Below are 22,241 nucleotides of genomic sequence, written 5' to 3'. Positions count from 1 at the left end.
CTTTTTTTTTTTTTTTAAGGTGTGGTAAGATCATTTAAAATCTACTCTCAACAAATTGCGGGTACACAATATTGGTAACGATAGTCACCATGCTACACATTAGACGTCCAGAACTTACTCATCTTCTAACTCAAGGTTTGCTCTCTTAGACCACCGTCTCCCCCTACCCCCCCCCCAACCCCTGGCAACTACCAATCTACTCGGTTTCTACAGCTTTTTTTAGATGCCATATATAAATGAATTACACAGTATTTGTCCATCTTGGTCTGACTTATTTCACTTAGCTTATGCTTCATCCATTTTGTCCCAAATGGCAGGATTTCCTTCTTTTTTTTTTTATGGTTGAACAATATTCCATTGTATTACGTATGTGTGTGTGTATCTGTCCATATACCTGTATTAATAAAAATTTCTTTATCCATTCATCCATCAACAGATACCTAGGTTGTTTTCCTATCTCGGCTACTGTGAATAACGCTCCAGTGAACATGGGGTGCAGATATCTCGTCAAGAGAGTGATTTCATTTCCTTCAAATATGTATCTAGAAGTGGGTTGCTGGATCATATGGTAGCTTTAGTTCTAATTTTTTGAGGACCCTCCATACTGTCTTCCATAGTGGCTGCCCTATCTACATTCCTACCAACAATGCCCAGGGCAGGGGGGGGTTCCCTTTTGCCCACATCTTTGCCAACACGTTATCAGCTCTTGTCTTGCAGATAAAAGCCATTCTAACAGATATGAGGTGATATCTCATTATGGTCAATGAACATTTTTTGAAATGAACTTATCACCCTTTCCAACATGCTGGCCAGAACAGGGCAACACCTGAAAAAATCAGGCACACCAGGGAAAATGTGCTTATTCCTTGTTCCTTGAAACTTACTTCAGTTTTCCAAGAAAGCATGCTTATTTTGGACACCAGGTTATTCCTATGGGAGAACAATCTAAAGTGGAAAACAAAGAATGATATTTAAACCTAGACTGCACAGTGCGGCTAAAGTTATTTCCCACTATTCCCCTGTACTCTATTCTGGCCAAACTGCCACTCCCCCAGCCCCCAAAACACAATGCACACTTTCTCAGCACCTGACCTTGTCCCGGTGAAAATTTTCTTACCTGAGACGCTCTTCTTCCTCTTCTACATCTACTGAAATTCCACCCACTATTCAAAACTTAGTTTGAACCCATCTCTGTGAATCTTTCTCGGACAACCTTGGGCTGTTTTTGGGGTTTTCTACCCAGAATTCTAAAACCAACAACCGTGTCTTTCGACGCTGATCAGACATGGGTCTTTGTGATTACCTCCACGATGCCTATCTTCCGAGCCCAACAGAAGGCAGAGCCCAGATTTAAACAAAAACAGTACAAAGCCAGGCAACTTTTAGTATGGTTTTTAGGCATCAGGGAACTGAGAATACCAGTCCATCAAATAGGCCCTGACCTCATTTTGTGCCTCCTCCCCATCGCACCCTCCCCCTCCCCCACATGAGGAACCCTGTTTCTTTGCCATCTTGACCATTTGATGTTCCCTAAACCTACCTAATACCACTTTCTCAATTCTTGCTTTTTTAGTTTTTTGTTTTTGTTTTGTCTTTTTGCCATTTCTTGGGCCACTCCTGTGGCATATGGAGGTTCCCAGGCTAGGGGTCCAATCAGAGCTGTAGCCGCTGGCCTACACCAGAGCCACAGCAACACGGGATCCGAGCCATGTCTGCAACCTACACCACAGCTCACGGCAACGCCGGATCGTTAACCCACTGAGCAAGGCCAGGGATCAAACCCACAACCTCGTGGTTCCTAGTCGGATTCATTAACCACTGAGCCATGACGGGAACTCCAACTCTTTTGTCTTTTTAGGACCACACCCGCGGCATTATGTAAGTTCCCAGGCTAGGGGTCAAATTGGAGCTGCAGCTGCCAGCCACAGCCACAGCCACGCAGGATCTGAACTGCATCTGCGACCTACACCACAGCTCATGGCAACGCCAGACACTTAACCTGCTGAGGGAGGCCAGGGATTGAACCTGCCTCTTCACGGCTACTTTGCTGCCACTGCACCACAACAGGAACTCCTACTTTTTCAATTCTTTGGCTTTGCACTTGTCCCTTTACTTAGAAGACAAAAGACTTCCCGCCCACCTCCAAGTGGTCAACTGACTGTGCCTACTTATCTAAGGCTTTGAGGAAAAGGATATTGCCTTCTTTAAAAAAAAAAATCCCCAGACAAAATGAACTGCTCACTAGAATGTCTGACATGTTACTAGATGTGACTCCCTCATCAGCTTATAAATTCCATGAAATTCCATTCAGTCTCTTCATGCTATTAGAGTTTAAGGCAATGGTCTGATACAAATGTGCCCAACTCAGTTAAATTACTTAGGAAAGATTTTGATTTAAAGTTCTCACAAGTTTCCAAGAATATGCAACTAGGCTACACATGAGCACTTTTGCACAATCATAAAGCCCAGGATTGGAAGGCAGGGTTGGTGGTCTGTTATCAAGGATCACCAGCTTATACTTGGCCCTGAAGCACCTAGCCGGGCACCCCTGCTGGGCAGGAAAAGCGTTGAGAGGTCAGCTGATCCCCCATCTCTGCTCCATATCAGATGGTTCAACTCCTGAGGCAGAGGGGAATGTCATGTATTTTACGATCCACAGGACAAAAAAAATGTGTACCCTTCCATGATAAACAATTTAATATTTAATAAATCTCCTTAAAACAGGGATCTATGTACTGAACATAACATATTTCCTTGGAGTCCCCAAATCTTCAGCAGTAATTATTATATTAATAATAGTTATGTTCAAAATTACCCTTGTGGCACAGTGGTAAGGGTCCAGCATTGTCACTGCAGTGGCTCAGGTTGCTGCTGTGGCACAGGTTTGATCCCTGGCCAGGAACTTCCATGTATCACAGGGTGGGGCCAAAAAAATAAATATATTAATAGTTATGTTCATTAAAAGACTCAGAAGTGAAAGCCTAAGTTCAGGAGTCTCTGGCACAGCCATGTATGGCTCTTTGAGGGCACCAACATTAGCCCTTATAGAAAAGAAAAAACAACTCTAAATGTAGGAAAAACAGATGCCCTGTCAAAAATGTTTTCATAATTTCTTTACCGTGTTTTATGAGAGACATTTTACTGACTATGGAAAACAATACACAGGAAATGACTGAGAAACAAAAAAGAAATGCTGCAGCCCTGGTTGTTATTAAATATTAAGTAAAATTACATAATTATGATAATTTATGATACTTCACTACATAGAATCATACATACTAAAAAGATGCGTCAGTTCTCTTCAGTTACACTACTAAATTTCAAAGAATTCTTGTATTATACTGCCAGATAAAAGCTGATTTTTCTTTTTCTTTTTTTTGCCTTTTCTAGGGCCACTTCTGCGGCATATGGAGGTTCCCAGGCTAGGAGTCTAATCAGAGCTGTAGCTGCCAGCCTACGCCAGAGCCACAGCAACTTGGGATCCACAGCAACCTCATGGTTCCTAGTAGGATTCGTTAACCACTGTGCCACGATGGGAACTCCCATAAAAGCTGATTTTTCTGTTTCAATCATTGATTGCCAAATTTATTACTTTCTTGCACTAAAAATAATCAGTTCTTTAGAGAATCTGCTCCAGTGACATGCAGACTTCGCGAACGGAAGCAATGACAACACTGAAATAACCACTCAGGAAGATGAGCCTGGTCAAGTATCAACCAAAAACACATTAGAAAAATCTTTAGGAAGAGGAGTTAAAAACCAGAAAGGATGGAGTTCTTGTTATGGCTCAGCAGTTAACAAACCAGTCTAGTAACCATGAGGTTGTGGGTTTGATCCCTGGCCTGGCTCAGTAGGTTACGGATCTGGCATTGCTGTGAGCTGTGGTGTAGGTCAAAGATGCGGCTCGGATCCTTCTTCGATGTGGCTGTGGTATATGTCAGCAGCTGCAGCTCAGATTGGACCCCTAGCCTGGGAACCTCCATATGCCGCGAGTGCAGCCCTAAAGATGAAGAAAAAAAGAAAGAAAGAAAAAGAAAAGTAGAAAGGCAAAACTAAGTCTTACTTGCATCCTCTCCATGAAAACAAACTACCTGAACATTAAACACAAACTACTCTTGACACTTAAATTTTCTAGTTTCATTCAGAAAAATATATCTTTTTTTGTTTGTTTTGATCTTTTTGTCTTTTTAGGGCCACACCCGCGGTATATGGAGGTTCCCAGGCTAGGGGTCCAATTGGAGCTACAGCTGCCAGCCTACCCACAGCCACAGCAATTTGGGATCCGAGCCACGTCTGTGACCTACACCAAGCTCATGGCAATGCTGGATCCTTAATCCACTAAGTGAGGCCAGGGATCGAACCCGCATCCTCATGGATCTAGTCAGGTTCATTGATCGATGCACCACAAACAGAAAAATATTATCTTTTAAGTGGAGATTTATCTAAGTGACTTGTATTTTTTTCTAATAGAAAAAAGACTTATTTAGAGAATATTTTATATGAAGTAAAAGAAAAAAAATCCTCCCAATGTGATTTTTTCCTTCTTTTAAAAACAATGGATATTACTGAATGATACCAATCATAAATTAAAAAAAGGACGACTGTGTGCATTTCCACCCTACAATCACAAAATTTACTCGAATACGGTACAGTAATAATTAAGCTATCAAGAAATAAAAACTGCTTGATCCTTCTCTGTGTTTCCTCAAATACCATAGGACACCACTGCACTGTGTTAGTATAACTTGTACATGTTTTTGTCTCTATGTATGGAACGGCTTTTAAAAAATACTTTTAAATGGCAATGATTATAAACAAAAAATATTTTATTGAGCTTTAGTATTAGCAATCTGGTTAAAGTTATTATGCAAACTCTTGACTCCCACTGCTCTCTGTCAGTGAGTAACATTCAAAATATTTTGGTTTTACGGCATGTTCCAAGAAAAACAAGCCCTATAAAAACAAGTAACAATATTAACAAACAAAATTCCATTTTACAAAGTCAACCATGTTACCAAGGAATAGATGCTGAGGATTCCCTTTTGTAATAATAGCAGACGCAAAAGGAAGATGTGTGCATGAAATCAATTTTTTAAGGAGGAGAAAATGAAAGGAACTTTTTTTTTTTTTGGTCTTTTTAAGGCCACACTCATGGACCCCAGGCTAGGGGTCCAATCAGAGCTGCAGCCCCCAACCTACACCACAGCCACAGCCACACCAGATCCAAGCCGAGTCTGTGACCTACACTGCAGCTCACAGCAACGGTGGATCCTTAACCCACTGAGCGAGGCCAGGAATTGAACCCAAGTCCTCATGGATACTAGTTGGGTTTGTTACTACTGAGCCATGATGAGAACTCTGGAAAGGAATTTCTTTATGCTTAAAAATGATTTAAGAAAGAATATGTGCAAATACATATGTAGCATGTTACTCCAAGCAAGATTACATAGTTTCTAAAAAACATTTTAAAGCAGCTGAATTGATCTCACTCTTCTAAACTCCATTTAAGAAACATGAGCTTCTATCTAATGTGAAATATTTTACAAACTCTAAGAAATGCCACATAAACTGGAATTAAAATTGATAGTTATTTCTATCAAAAAACTGTAAGATACAGAGTTTCGGTTGAGGAAGATGAAAAAGTTGGGGAAGAATGGTGGTGATGGTTACATAACAATGTGAATGGACTTAATGCCACAGAACTGTACTTAAAATGGCTAAAATGGTAAATTTTAGGTTATGTATATTTTACCGTAAAAAAGGAATAAAGCATCTATGAATGTTCTTACAAAAGAAAAAACCCAAAATGTTTGTTTGAAAATAACAAGTTGTAGATCTATGATCAAAAATGTTTCTATTTCTGGGAAAGCGTAAACGTTTCTATTTCTGGGAAAGCGTTCTCTTCCTCCAAGCTGGCAGCTTCGGGACAGATGCTCATTGAGGGGAGATGAGGGACCCATGGCTCGTCAGTCAATTAACCTCAATGAGCAATGGGGTGAAAGTCTCTGAGACAGATCACCCTCAGCTCCTGACAGGCACCAGATGTGGATGAAGAAAGAAACCCCACAAAGGGGAGGGTTCTGAACCTTGGGTGTGCCTTTTGGCTACCTGGCGGAGGCCATGGAGCCCTTCTCAGAATAATATCTCAAGGTGCATAAGACAGGTAAGATGTTTTGAAACAGTTATAAATATATTTTAAAATTGTAATATAGTTATATATGTGATTCCTCATCAATGCATTAATATACTAGATTTCGTGGTGAGTCTAGTAACTACTATCATTTGGAAGATAGTCATCTTTCAAGATGTCTGCAAATGTAAGACTTATAAACAATTCTTCTATTGGTAACAAATTCCCAGGCTTTGTCGGTTTTTTTTTTTTTTGTCTGATTGTGCCCACAGCGTATGAAAGTTCCCCAGCCAGGGATCAAACCCATACCACAACAGTGACCCAAGCCACTGCGGTGACAACACCAGATCATTAACCCTTTGCACCACAAAAGAACTCCCCCCCAGGCTCTGTTAATACTACTGTGGTTGTTGGCCTTCATGCACAGATTTAGAGACTGATAAATTTCATTTGGAGTCCAGTGAAAATAACATGCAGGTTTTTTTTTTTTTTTTTTAAATACAAGTTCATGGGCCTCCCTCTCCCCAGTTCTATTCACAGATCCTTTAGGGGTCAGTTCATGGTGACTTGCACTGCTGGAGCCCAGGACATTTGTTCAAGGTGTGAGATGAATAAACTCAATTCAGTAACACAATGGGATTCTGAACATTTGAATATAATTCACAAGATATTTTTATACTTGCTAAGCATACAATGGCCATTTCTATACACCAAATGTACTTTTTTGTAACACTAAGATGCTGAAGGTGCTGCCAGACGCACAGGATTTCAACAGTGCAGAAAGAACACTCTTTGAGAGCATCAAAGTTATCAGAGAATTCGCCATGGGGAAGGTCAAGTAAAGTAATTTTCTGTGAGCTTAGTAGAGAGCAACAGAATTACATTTTCCAATTTAAAAGCCTGACACTGCAGTGGAAAAGCCCATCAACATTCTCAACCCTGCACCAGAGGGAGATAGAAAGGCAAATTTCATCTGATAAACATGCAACAGTCTTTCCTGGAAAGCTTAGTCAAAATTCATACCTTCATTTCTCCCAAACATCCACTGTAGAAAATAGTCATATATTTATTTACTTTCCTAGTTTTTATATGAATGTTAGAATTGAACAGACACCTAAATTAACACCTTTTTCTACATTCACTTCTGGACTATCCTGCTATAGATTCTTGAACCCTCAAATAAGATGGTCAAGTATCTTAGAAACAGTCTCTGGTGATCTAAGAATAAAATGCTACATTTTTTTAAAAAGGCCAACTTAGTGTAATTAAAACATTTTTTTAACTTTAAAACCGCATTATTCTGAAGGTGGCGGTCAGATGTGCTAGAAGTGGAGTTCCCATCGTGGCTTAGTGGTTAGCGAACCCAACTAGCACCCATGAGGACTCGGGTTTGATCCCTGGCCTGGCTCAGTGGGTTAAGGATCCAGCATTGCCGAGAGCTGTGGTGTAGGTCGCAGACGAGGCTGGGATCTGGAGTTGCTATGGCTATGATGTAGACTCGTGGCTGTGGCTCTGATTGGACCCCTAGCCTGGGAACCTCCATATGCTGCCAGTGCAGCCCTAAAAAGAAAAAAAAAAAAAAAAAAAAAAAAAAAGAACACCTTCTTAACCTGAGTATTTAGGTTCTTAAATTTTGCCTCACTTAGAAAAATAATTTTTCTATGAAGGTTTATCATTATTTAACTTTTTCTTAGACTTCTGATGAAAAAGACAACAAAACAAAAAAACAACTAATTTTAAAGGAGTTCCCATCATGGCTCAGCAATTAACAAACCCGACTACCATCCATGAGGACACGGGTTCAATCCCTGGCCTTGCTCAGTGGGTTAAGGATCTGGTGTTGCTGTGAGTTGTGATGTAGGCCAGTGGGTACAGATCTGATTCGACCCCTAGCCTGGGAACATCCATATGCCGCGGATGCGGCCCTAAAGAGACAAAAAGACAAAAAAACAAAACAAAACAAAACTTCTGATGAAAGCTTGCAAATTTTGTTAATGATTCTCATAATATTAATATCATAATTTTTCTTTAAGAAAGCACATTAAAATAACAAGATATATTAAGCAGTACTATTATAATTTATCATACTACTAATAATGAGAACTCGATTCAATGACTATTTATCAAAATAAGCCTGTGCTGGAGGAGCAGAGTAAAGGATTAAAGAAACATAAATAAATCCGACATAGGTATATAATATTTCCTGGCTCTCAAGTAGCTGATATCTTATTGAAAAGAAGAGACACCAACGTCTGAAATAATTTTCCAAACTGCAGAAAGCATCATAAACCACTCTACATGAAAACAAACATATACTAGCATGGATATTTACAGTAATATTACGCCCCTCTACAACTGATTATTATTACTATTGCATAAAATAGAAACAAAAATCACATTAATTACTATTAATATACCATAGCACATGAGATGAGAAAAACGGTAGTAAGAGCAGCTAACAAACACAAACTGCCTTCCCTCTGCCAGGCACTTTATACAGTTTTAATCCTTCTTAAACAGTCCTGTCAGGTTATGTACTATTGTCCTATTTTTAGAGAGAATGTAAGACATTCGCCCAGCATTGCAGAGTTTGTAAGTAGTGAAACAGAGGTTTGAATTCAAATCTCTAATTCCTAAGTCCATGCTGCTTCTCATTTCTGTGGGTGGAAACATGATTTTGGAAGGTCTGATTTCTGTAAACGTTTCCCATGCCAAAAGATGGCAGTTGAGAATCTTAAAATACTTTCTCCCACAGCAAACCCCCCCCTTACTATTCCATCCATTAAAATTCTAAAATTTTATTTATTTACTTATTTATGTTTTGCGTTTTAGGGCTACACCTGCAGCAAATGAAGTTCCCAGGCTAGGGGTCTAATCGAAGCCACAGCTGCCGGCCTACGCCACAGCCATAGCAATGCAGGATCCAAGCCATGTCTGTGACCTACCCCAGAGCTCACGGCAACACCGGATCCTTAACCCACTGAGTGAGGCCAGGGATCAAACTGGCAACCTGATAGTTACTAGTCGGATTCATCTCCGCTGTGCTACAAGGGGAACTCCAAAATTCTAATATTTCAAATCAACTTATCATAAGGTATTTTTGCTGAGGAAAATGAAGCATGGTATTGGAAATCTATCACTATAAAAAGGCATGCATGTGATGGGAGAAATACACTGGCACTGAAAGGAGCTGTGGACACCGTGGCTGAGAGGAGCGGCTTACAGTCTTTTCATGTAAGACACCAGGGGAAAGAAGTCCTTTAAGCAAAACAGGCTGGCAGAAGTTCCACAATGAAATAACTTTGGGAAATGCCTCATATCATACACGCTTCTCAGTAATTCATAATGCACATCGGATCTCCTGCTTTTAAAAACTCATTGTTTCTAGAGTTCCCATTGTGGTGCAGTGGGTAAAGTATCCAACCGCAGTGGGTTGGAGGCACAGGTTCGATCCCCGGCCTGGCACAGCGGGTTAAAGTTTCCAGTGTTGCCACAGCTGCAGTGTAAGTCGAAGCTGAGGCTCGGATTCCTTGGCCCAGGTGCGGCCATTAAAAAAACAAATAAAACAAAACTCATTGTTTCTGACACCAACTTTGCCTGAGAACCCTCCACTCACTCCCAGCTTCATTCCCAATGCCTACTAATTGCCACGGGGTTTAGAGCAGCACATCTGTCCAACAGAAACATCATATGAGTCCCAAGTGAGAGCCATACGAGATTTAAAATTTTCTAGTAAATTTTTTTTTTTTTTTTTTGCTTTTTTAGGGCCGCACCCGAGGTTCCCAGGCGAGGGGTCAAGTCAGAGCGACAGCTGCCGGCCTACACCATAGCCACAGCAACGAGGGATCTGAGCCGTATCTGAGACCCACACCATAGCTCACGGCAATGCCAGATCCTTAACCCACTGAGAGAGGCCAGGGATCGAACCCAAAACCTCATGGTACCTAGTTGGATTCATTTCCACTGCACAACTATGGGAACTCCTCTAATAAATTTTTTTAAAGTGTAAATTTTTTTTGCAAGCACCCACAGTATGCAGAAGTTCCCAGACCAGGAATGAACCTATGCCACCACAGTAACCAAAACCACAGCAGTGACAATGCCAGATCCTTAACCCACTGAGCCACCAGGAAACTCCAAAGTGTAATTTATTCTAATATACAGTTGATCCTTGAACAATATAGGTTTGAACTGCAAGGGTCCATTTAAACGCAGATTTTTTTCCAATATATTTACAAATATCTATACATAGAACATCATGTGCAAGGCTTGTACTGAAGTGGATAGCCTACCCTTACACAGGCATAAGGTGAACAATATTTAATGCAAACTTAACAATGTGTTTGCTTTCTTACTGTTCTATAACTTTGATTTCAAAGAATTACATTACAGTAAGCATGCCTCTCTCTCTCTTGTAATTGGAGAATCTGTGTATCAGCCTATCGCCACAGGTAAGTGGCTTTTTAGAAAAACGGAACAATGTTTCTAATACTGTATTATGAATATGGCTGTAAAAATTTTAGAACAGTTCATTCATTAGCATAGAACCTAGGCTACTGTGAAGCAACTGTATCGATTACACTAGGCTACCATAAAGCAATCATTCTGCTGCTACTGTTCATTATCAATGCATGAATCACTACACCTATACATAAATTTCTTTTTTTTTTTTTTTGGTCTTTTTGCCATTTCTTGGACCACTCCCGCGGCATATGGAGGTTCCCAGGCTAGGGGTCAGATCGGAGCTGTAGCCTCTAGCCTACGCCACAGCCACAGCAATGCGGGATCCGAGCTGCATCTGCAACCTACACCACAGCTCATGGCAACGCCGGATCATTAACCCACTGAGCAAGGGCAGGGACCGAACCTGCAACCTCATGGTTCCTAGTCAGATTCGTTAACCACTGCGCCACGATGGGAACTCCCAAATTTCTTTTTCATGTTATCTTTTCATTTTTGATGTCCAGTGATAAGAGATACATGTAGCATCTACAGTATTTTGTATCATATAAAACAATATTGATGTAGATACTGAAAGAAAAGACAATCATGTAAACAGACATGGTAAACTTACAGTATGGGTATTTACAGTACAGTACTCTAAATGTTCTTTTTCTTCCATATTTGTTGTTGTTGTTGTCTTTTTAGGGCTGTACCTGAGCCACATGGAGGTTCCCAGGCTAGGGGTCGAATCAAAGCTGTAGCCACTGGCCTATACCACAACCACAGCAAAGTCAGATCTGAGCTGTATCTACAACCTACCCCACAGCTCATGGCAATGCCAGATCCTTAACCCACTGAGTGAGGCCAGGGATTGAACCTGTGTCATCATGGGTGCCAGTCAGATTCATTTCCACTGAGCCACAATGGGAACTCCCAAACGATTTTTTTTTTTTTCTTTTCTTTTTAGGCCCAAACATGTGGCATATGGAAGTTCCTGGGATAGGGGTAAGATCAGAGCTGCAGCTCCTGACCTACACCACAGCCACAGCAACACCAGATCCATGTCTGAGATCTACACCATAGCTCACGGCAGCGCCAGGTCCTTAACCCACTGAGCAAGGCCAGGGATGGAACCCATTTCCTCATGAATACTAGTCAGGTTGTTAACCTGCTGAGCCTCAATGGGAACTCCCCAAATATATGTTAATTGACTGTATGTTATCAGTGAGGCTTCCATTCACCAGTAGATTATTAAGTTTTGAGGGAAGAGAAAGTTATATGTGGATTTTTTTTTTTTTTTTTGGTCTTTTGTCCTTTTTAGGGCAGCACCTGCGGCAAAAGGAGGTTCCCAGGCTACGGGTCTAATGGGAGCTGTAGCCACTGAGCCTATGCCAGAACCACAGCAACGCCAGATCCGAGCTGCGTCTGCAATCTACACCACTGATCAAGGCAACGCCAGATCCTCAACCCACTGAGCGAGGTCAGGGATCGAACCCAAAACCTCTTGGTTCCTAGTTGGATTCATTTCCGCTGCGCCACATGGGAACTCCAGATTTTTTTTTTTTCAATGGTCACACCCTTGTCATATGGAAGTTCCCCAGCCAGGGAATGAATTGAAGCCACAGCTGCCGCAGCTGTGGCAGTATCGGATCCTTTAACCCACTGTACTGAGCCAGTGATCGAACTGGTGACATCACAGAGACAAGCAGGGTCATTAACCCACTGTGCCACAGTGGGAACTCTTATGTGTGTATTTTTTACTGCATAGGGGATTGGAGCTCCTCTCTCATTGTTCAAGGGTCAACTGTATTTTATTTCATCCAGAAGACTCCAAAACTATTTTGGACAAAATTTAAAGTTTTTAAAAATTTAGTATTTATTTAGATAATCATTTCAACATGCAATATAATTATAATGAGATATTTTACATCCTCTTTTTTCATACACAAGTCTACAAAATCTGATTTACACTCACAGCACACTGCAACTGGTGTATTTCAAGCACTAATGGCCACCATATTGGATAGTTTAGGTCTAGAGAATTTTATAGAATATAGTTTAGGAAAAACACTGGCCTAGAGGCTCTTTGGCCCTTGTTGGCCCTTATGGATAGCCACATGGTAGAAATCTTTAAGAGTTAAGAACAGGTGAAGAGGTATGAATAATATTTATTTATATATGGACGGCTTCCAAGAAGTTTTTATTTATGGGATTTTTTTTTTTTAATGATGGAGGGGGGGATAGAGGAAACAGAATTGCCGTAATCCTTTTCACCAGAATTTAACCCTCTCCACACACACACACACACACACACACACACACACAAACATACAGATTTAATTTGGAAAAGGAAAAAAGTTGATTTAAGTATCAGTTCCAAAAAAATAACCCGAGTCTAGTCCTAATCTTCTGATTGTACATGCCACTCACATGTAAGCAAAGGACTTTAATATGTGTTTCTAAAAATAAGTTATTTCTTCATGTTTGTGTAAAATGATCTCAAATACATGAGAAAAAAAATCCAAAGGAAATTATCTGAAGAAAAAGCAAACTACTTGCTACAAAACTAAAAATGGTACTGAGAACTCCTGAACTCTCACATAAGCCTCCCAACTGGTTATAGCCCCATTTTTTTGGGGGGGGGTCTTTTTTGTCTTTTTAGGGACATGCCCACAGCAGATAGAGGTTCCCAGGCGAGGGGTCCAATTAAAAATGTAGCCCCCGGCCTATGCCAGAGCCACAGCAATGCAGGATCGGAGCCGTGTCTGCAACCTACACCACAGCTCATAGCAATGCTGGATCCTTAACCCTCTGAGCAAGGCCAGGGATTGAACCCAAGTCCCCATGGATGCCAGTTGGGTTCCTTAACTGCTAAACCACAAAAGGAACTCGTGGTTCATTTTTATAAACAGGAAATCAAGACTTGTTCTAGGCTCTCAGTTACCTGGGCGTTTGATAAAACCCCCAACTCTCAGGCCCATCCCAGACCTATGGGATCAGGAACTCTGGGAGGTGTCAAACAAGCCACCCGGGTAATCCTGACGCACATTTATGTTTGAAAACCACTGTATCAACACAGAGCTACTGCTTACACCCAATCTGTTTAACTCCAAAAGCTATACATTTTTTAAAAAGTTTTGGGGGTCCCTTTCTTTTGGAGAGGCTGGGAATTTTTGTGTGTCTATTTGTGGTAAAATACATGTAATGTGAAACTCACCATCTTAATCATTTTTAAGTGTACAGTTCGGTAGTATTAAGCACATTCACACTGTTGTGCAACCATCACCACCATCCATCTCCAGAAGGCTTTTCATCTTGCAAAACTGAAACCATACCCATTAACTGCTAACTCCCCCTTACCCGCTCCCCCCCGCCCGGCCCTTGGCAACCACTGTTCTATTTCTGTCCCTATGAATGTGACTACTAGGTAACTTATGTAAGTGGAATCTAGAAGCAGAACCAAGTTTCACCATCACTCTCAACTGCAGAATGTTTGAAAAGTATGAAAATGTATAAAGAAAACGAAGATCACTTAGGATTCCGCTGCCTAGAGGAAACTGCCAAGGGCTGAACTGTGTTCCCCCTACAACTCAGGTTGAAACTCTAAGCCCTGATATGACTGGATTTAGAGACGAGGTTTTTAGGAAGTAATTAAGGTTAGATGAGCTCACGGGGGTAGAGCCCTAATCCAAGACGGCTGGTGCTCTTGAAGAAGGAAGAGACTGCAGAGCTCAGGTGATGACAGTAAGAAGGCTGTGGTCTGCAAGCCAGGAAGAGGGCCTTGCCCATCAAGCCAACTGGCTGGCACCCTGATCTTGGACTGCTCAGCCTCTAGAACTGGGAGAAAATAAGTTTCTGTTGTTTAAGCCACTCAAGCGGCCCTTGAACAACTCCGGGGTTGGAGCACTATCTGCACGGTCAAAACTCTGCATATAACTTTATAGTGGGTCTTCTATATAGGCAGTTGCTCTGTATCTGCAGATTCAACCAACTGTGGATCATGTTGTGCTTGTCATGTGTATTCAGAAAAAAAGACAACCACACATATGTGGACCCATGCAGTTCAAACCCACAATGCTCAAGGATCAACGGCATTTCATTACAGCAGCCCGAGCTAATATTCTGTGGGTTTTTTGTTTTTGTTTTGTCTTTTTAGGGCTGCACCTGTGGCATATGGAAGTTTTCTGGAAAGCAGTATAAGAAAAAACCTCAGAATATTTTAAATTTTAAATTAATCTTAAAAGGATGGAAAATATTTTAAAGGTATATAAGATAAAGCATATACATGATAGCAAATCCATGTCATGCTCTGAAAAGAAAATATTTGCTTTGGGATGTTCACATGTCTGAAGACATTCTTGAGAGTCAAGCTCAATGTAATGTTTGGATAGTAAGGTAACTGGAACAGAGAACATATTTTAAATAATTGAGTTGAGCAGTTATGTAATGTATGACAAAAATAAAAGGTTAATGTCAAATGTTTTTTCTTTTCAATGTCACTGCACCACAAGAGAATTTTTAATTTTAAAATTTTAACGTGACAGTGCAAATGAAAAAAAAATGTACAGTAATAATTTATTATGCATAAAATATATTCAAAAGAGAAGTAAATCTTTGCTGGTATGCCCAGCATTTTACATTTCTAAGTAAGTTAAGGCTCTCCCTATTCCTCTTTTTCAAACAACATTGTTACCCAAATTCCATTTTTCTTTGTATTATTCTCTTTGGACATTTACTTTCAGATTATTTTAGCTACATAATATATGCTGTGACAAAAGAATCCAAAGTATATCATGTGGCAAATAAAGTCAGACTAATAAAGAGAAGCAAGTAAAACAGGTTTTTTTGGTTTTGGGTTTTTTGGGGGCTGCCCCCACAGCATGTGGAAGTTCCCCAGCCAGGGATCAAACCAGGTGCCACAGCAGTGACACCGCCAGATCCGTAACCACTAGGCCACCAGGGGACTCCACAAGGGAAATAGTTTCAAAAATTAAAAAACAAAAACAACTCCCCCAAACAAACAACCCTAGAGAAGCAAAGAATTAGGGCACTAGTTGGAGGGAGAAGTGGGCTCAAAAGAAAAATCAGGAATCACGAATTCCAGTTGTGGCTCAGTGAGTTACAAACCTGACTAATATCCATGAGGATGTGGGTTTGATCCCTGGCCTCACTCAGTGGACTGGGGATCCTGCCTGAGCAATGGCGTAGACTGCAGACATGGTTCAGATCCTGAGTTTCTGTGGCACAGGCTGGCACCTGCAGCTCCAATCGACCCCTCACCTGGGAACTTCCATAAGCTGAAAGTGTGGCCTTAAAAAGCAGCAAAAAAAAAAAAAAAAAAAAAAAAATTCAGGACACAGGGAACTATGTCCAGTCTCTTGGGGTAGAACATGATGGAAGACAGTATGATAAAAAGAATGTATACATCCGTATGACTGGGTCACTATGCTGTACAGCAGAAATTGACACAACACTGTAAATCAATTATACTCAAAAAAAAAAAAAATCAGGCAATCCCACTTGGGTGAAGTGGATTAAGAATCCCACTGCAGTGGCTCAGGTCGCTGCAGAGGTGTGGGTTTGATGCCCCACCTGGCACGATGTGTTAAAGGGATCCAATGGTGCTACAGCTTAGGTGTAGGTTGCAGCTGCAGCATGGATTCAAACCCTGGTGCAAGAACTTCCACATGCCATGGGTGCAGCCATTTAAAAAAATAATAATTTACCGTTTATTTTATAAAACTAGATCAATAAAAAGAAATACCTAAAATAAATAAATGAAGTGAGCTATCTTGAGGTTTATGGAGAGAAACAGCTCCAAATATCCCCAGTCATAAATCTGCATCTTTTAAGCATGATCACACCTAAAAAAAAAAAAAGGGTGGGACTCTCATGGATGTCTCCAATCCTAAGATTCTCACAGATGTGGAGAATCGGAATACAAACATTTTGGTCAGTTTATTCTTACTTCTTATTTCTATTTCTTTGTACTTCTAGGAAATAGAGTTAAAACAAATCTGAATATAGCAACATTCATTTTTATTTTAAATAAGAGAAATACTTCTAAATTAAAACCACACAATCAAAAATAACTTACTCTCATTAATCAGGAGAAAAAAAAAATCTGATTTTCTTGTGGATAACAGTCTTTATACATGGAAAGAGTTACTTCTAAATCTGAAGACATTTCTCCACATTAAAAAAAAATCTACTAGTCTACTTCCCAGGTTAAGTTCAATTTAAAAACTAAAATTTGCTCTAGAAAAAAAAATTTTTTTTTTGTCTTTTTAGGTCCACACCCATGGCAATATTGAGGTCCCAAGCTAGGGGTCTAATTGGAGCTGTAAATGACGGCCTATGCAAGAGCCACAGCAACAGGGATCCAAGCCGCATCTGAGACCCACACCACAGCTCATGGCAACGCTGGGTCCTTAACCCACTGAGCAAGGTCAGGGATTGAACCCGCAACCTCATTGTTCCCAGTCAGATTCGTTTCCGCTGTGCCACGACAGGAACTCCTAGAAAACTTTCTCTTACAGTAATTCTAACTTTGTATGTAATACCTTTGTTTGCCAAACACAAATATAAACATTTTAATATCTTAGAATGCCATCCATGTTTCTCCACTTCTACTATTTGGGGGGGGGGGGGCTGTGCCCTTGGCATGAGGAAGTTCATGGGCTAGGGATCAAACCTGTACCACAGCAGCAATATGAGCCACAGCAGTGACAATGCCAGATCCATACCCCACTGAGCCACCAGGGAACTCCTCCAGTTCTACCAGTTATTGAGAAATAATTTCTGAAAAGAATAAATTATAAACTGCTCTAAGTTATTTTAGTCATCCAACCTTCACATACATTACATTAAAACTAAACATTCACCGGAGTTCCCGTCGTGGCTCAGTAGTTAACGAATCCGACTAGGAACCATGAAGTTTCAGGTTTGGTCCCTGGCCTTGCTCAGTGGGTTAAGGATCTGGCGTTGCTGTGAGCTGTGTTGTGGGTCACAGATGCAGCTCGGATCCTGCGTTGCTGTGGATCTGGCGTAGGCTGGTGGCTACAGCTACGATTAGACCCCTAGCCTGGGAACCTCCATATGCTGCAGAAGCGGCCCAAGAAATGGCAAAAAGATTAAAAAAAAACAAAAACAAAAACTAAACATTCACCAACTATGGCATTTTTTTTTTTTTAATTCAGGGGAGATGCTCAGAGCTTCAAAAATTATTACTAAAAATTCACTGTTAGGGATGGCTCTAACACAGTAAAATATTCTCTAAGGAGAGCTGAATACAAATTCTGAAAAACTTAACCAAGAAACCAGATAAATAGATTATCTTTTTAAAAAACTTACAATAAAAATCAGAAATCCACTATAAGCAGCTTTTAAGGATGGATGATTTTCATACATAGAAGTCTCAATAGTTATGTTTGAAATATTTAGTCTACATAACAAATTTTGAAAGTCTCTTCCACATTACATTTACCACAAGATTTTGAAATTCTTTATCTCCCCAATTTAGGCTTACCACTAATAAGTAGTGAGAAGGCTGGTTCTCATCGGGGGAGGAGGAAAATTCAAGTTAGTCCTGGCAGCCTGGCATGAAGAACTCACGCACTGCCTCAGACTGTTCAGAGAGCAACTTAACACTCAAGAGCTGTAGGTCAGCCTCAGCGAACTAAAAAAATCCACAAGGTGTTTCATGAGCTTTTATTACTGTTGTGCCTCAGGGCTAAGCTTTCTCAGAAAGTCAAGAAGGGAAAAATCCCTTTGACATGTTATCTTACTGGCCTTATATTCAACCCACAGTATGGCCTCTTTCAAAAAGAATGGCCTCTTTAATGTGAACCACAAATTTGTAAATTAGTATTTTTCCCAAAAATCTATACTATGATTAGTATGCTTATGACACTGACAACATTCCAAGCAAGAGATCAACTTGAGCTGCAGCACATCATGTTTAACTAAGGTTCTAAGTTTTCACTTTTCCAGTCAGGATTTTGTAAGTAAAAGATATGATTCATCACTGATTGCCCCCAAGTTCAGAGCTAAAATGGGCCCCATGTTTGGGTCACCATACTATGCAAATAAAAACTGAATTACCTGCAGAAGGAGCAGAATAACTGCTGTGACCTAAAATCTGAGTATCAACATAAGATTCTGGGTTTTTTGGTTACCACTTTTATCAATACAACACTACTTTTTCTTATAACTCCTACTTAAACAAAGTTTATCCAATTTTAGGACCTCAAAATGTTTTAACTAGTAGGCATTTACAGATTGAATGGTATTAGTAATGGCAAAACATGATGCATGGATCTGCAGAATATATTCAAACCCTAGTTCTGCCCCTTAGTAACGTAACCTTGGGCAAGATTTTTTTCTTAATTTCTAAACCTCAGTTTCATTATACATAAAATGGAGACAAATCTACCTATTGAGTATTGCGAGAATTTAATAATGATAAACACCCAAACACCCACTGGGGCCTGAAATAATGTCAAGGTTTAACAAATATTATTTCTCCTTTCCCCCATCTTCTTTCTTGTGAAAATGCTTCAATTACAGATCAGGACACCATGTTTAATTTCTGATGATACAAGGAAGTTGCTGGATTTTGGCTGAACTGAGATAAGCTTTTCCTATAAAGGTAACACCTTTCATACCTCATTCCCTTCGCATTCTCATGTTCAGGGTTTTTATTTCAGGTGTTATGAGTGTTCACTGTGTTTGCAAGATAAGCCAAAGAACCCACAAAAACAGAAACTGTTCAATTTTACAACTTTATTAAAATAAAATGTGTAATTAAATCACAACTACATAAATTGAAGTTGATTAGATCCGGTGTTGCTGTGAGCTGTGGCGTAGTTTGCAAATGCGGCTCAGATCTGGCATTGCTGTGGCTGTGGTGTAGGCCAGTGGCTACAGCTCTGATTCGACCCCTTGCCTGGGAACCTCCATATGCCGTGGGAGCGGCCCAAGAAAAGGCCAAAAAAAAAAGGTGATTAGGATTAAGGGGAAGGGAAACTCAGGTTTAAGATCTGGTAGAGTGAGGCCTCAGGATCTTTTCCTGAAGGGAAGCACATTCGAGGTAAAGGGAAAAGAGCTCAAAGCCCCTAGCTTCTTCTCCCCAAGACCTCTGTCTTCTACTTTCCCACAGAATAACGAATGGTGACAGTCCCAGGCACTCTTGACTGCACGACACCTGGGCAAGCCATCCCAGCTGGGTGACCTCCTGGGCCCACCTCCACGCAGCCAGAGAACACTGACGAGGTCTCCATTTAGAGCTTTCCTTTAAAGCCACACCTCATTCCTCCTGGGTCACAGCTCTCCCACTTGTCCGCATTCATCTAGCCACCCCCTCCTTTCTGCCAGCCCCCTCCCCCACCGTATTTCCACTTCTGCTGTACAACATTGGTGATCCCCAGGCCCTGCAGATGGAACTGCTACGTCACTGAATTCACATGGCCTCAGTGTAGCTAAGTACCATTCCCTTTATTCAATCGTCCTCCATCTACAGTACATCCCACAAATCTACTGCTCTCAAACTCAAGACCTTTTGCCTCTGCGCTTGACAAATGACCTTGCTATCTCCTCAGCAAAGACCACAGACCTCCATTTGGAATCCGATCATCTACCCTACTCTCCTCTAATTATACTTCACGGTTACTTTCTGTAGGCAATGTGGGGAACAGAGGAACCTTATGAAAAGATGCACAAAAGGATTTCCCATCATGGTGCAGGAGAAATGAACCCGACTAGGAACCGTGAGGACGCAGGTTCCACCCCTGGCCTTGTTCAGCGGGTTAAGGATCTGGTGTTGCTGTAAGCTGTCGTGTAGGTCACAGATGCGGCTCAGATACTGCACTGCTGTGGCTGTGGCTGTGGCCGGCAGCTGCAGCTCCAATTAGACCCCTAGCCTGGGAACCTCCATATGCCATAGGTGCAGCCCTAAAAAGCAAAAAAAAAAGACGAATGACAGCGTTCCCAAAGAAAGAATAAAGAAAGGGGAGTGCTACACACTTCTACTTGGTATTATCTGAATTTAAAAAATATATATACTAATTTCCTCTAGTTCTCTCCCTCCCTTTAATCTGATTTTTCCCTTACCCACAGAGATCAGAACATATAAGGCATTGCTGATCTTTACTCATCTCAAAACTAGTTTTTTCCTTGGTTCCTATGATTCTACTCTTGCCTTTTTTTTTTTTTAGGGCCTGCACCCCAGGCATATGGAAGTTCCCAGGCTAGGGGTTGAATCAGAGCTGCAGCTCTGGCCTGCACCACAGCCACAGCAACGCCAGATCTGAGCCGCACCTGCAACCTACACCACAGCTCACGGCAACACTGGATCCTTAACCTACTCATCGAGGCCAAGGATCAAGTCCACATCCTCATGGATACTGTCAGCGTCTTAACCCTCTGAGCCACAATGGGAACTCCTGGGTTGTCTTAGGTATTTAGTCAGCAAGTGTTTACTGAGCGCCCATCTTGTCTTAAATGCTATGCTAAAGACCTAGAATAACAAGGAACAGGGAAACAAATACTACTTTGTCCCACTCCAGGATTTGTGTCTATAGGTGACTGTTACGCCTACTCACGATAAGAGGGGATACCCTCCTTCTTTAGTCTCAATAACTTGAGATTTGGTTTCTAAAGCTACTTTCTTCCACAGAAAAGAGTACTCTGCAAATAGTCCAAAACCCTGTGCAAATAACATCCGTACCTGCCACAAATGTTTAAATGTTAATTCATTTTTAAATTAATTAAACACACATAAGATTTACCATGTAAGTGGACAGTTCATTCACTTTAGGTACATTTACATTATTGTGCAACTGCTGTCACTATCCAGCTCCACTTTTTCATCATCCTTGGTTGAAATTCTCTACCCATTAACTCACTTATTAACCAAAAATGATTTTCATGGTTACCTTCACCCCCAGCTCCATTATCTTCTCTTGCTTTCCTACCCTGACAATATTCCAAGGTTCCTCACTGTTAATCACCCCCTGGCATCCAATCACAGCTGGGGGGCAAAATGCCAATCTTGGCTGAACTGATCACCTGGCTGCTCTGTCTCCCTTGTATCAGATGAATGTTGGTGGGAAAATGCCACACACTAACTGGGTTGATTGGTTTCACCTTAAATTCAGATCCCGCCCCCCAGGCTGCATCCAGACAGTCAATAATACCTAGCAATCCTACCTCATGCCCCAGTGAGCTCACTGTCCTGCTGTCCAAGGCAAAGTGTCCTTCTCAAACCATCCACATTCCTTCTCCCTTCCAGCTGCTGGCCCTGCGTCAGACTTCACGGAGAAAACAGAAGCCATGAGAGCAGGAAGTCCCGTACTCCACCTCCAATTCCAAAACCTGCCTTCTCTCCTGCTATACTGTAAGACATCTTGCTCCACCAAAGGCAAGCCCTCTTCTTGAATTCCTTCTCTCTTCAAGAATTTTGCTCCTTTGGTAGTATTATCTCTCTTCTGCCATAGTCTCTATCAGATAGTCTCACTAGCTTATTTGAAAATGCTCTTCTATTTTCCATCATTTAAAAAAAAAAAAAAGGAGTTCCCGTCGTGGCGCAGTGGTTAACGAATCCGACTAGGAACCATGAGGTTGCGGGTTCGGTCCCTGCCCTTGCTCAGTGGGTTAACGATCCCGTGTT

At 41.1% G+C, this 22,241-nt stretch overlaps 1 protein-coding gene across 14 annotated transcripts in view; it reads right to left on the bottom strand.

Annotated features, from left to right (window-relative positions):
- The window catches only part of BICRAL (BICRA like chromatin remodeling complex associated protein), a 109,297-nt gene that overhangs the window by 50,795 nt on the left and 36,261 nt on the right, over positions 1–22,241 (bottom strand). For 3 of the 14 annotated variants that reach the window (XM_084968156.1, XM_084968164.1, XM_084968163.1), the window contains exon 2: positions 21,782–21,882. The exons of 7 other annotated variants lie outside the window; for them this stretch is intronic. The gene's annotated coding sequence lies outside the window, so the exon portion shown is untranslated. Of the gene's footprint in view, positions 1–884; positions 946–21,781; positions 21,904–22,241 lie in introns of those variants that run through there. 4 more of the 14 variants (XM_084968162.1, XM_021098729.2, XM_084968161.1 and 1 more) reach the window with 3 other exon arrangements.

Source organism: Sus scrofa, chromosome 7, assembly GCF_054392235.1.
Source record: "Sus scrofa isolate SSC_HxYL_T2T_F1_AM1 chromosome 7, Sscrofa_HxYL_maternal_Yorkshire_Landrace_v2.0, whole genome shotgun sequence".
Lineage (NCBI taxonomy): Eukaryota > Metazoa > Chordata > Mammalia > Artiodactyla > Suidae > Sus > Sus scrofa.
Note: the sequence above shows the minus strand (reverse complement) of the source record. Positions and strands in the feature narration are given on the sequence as shown.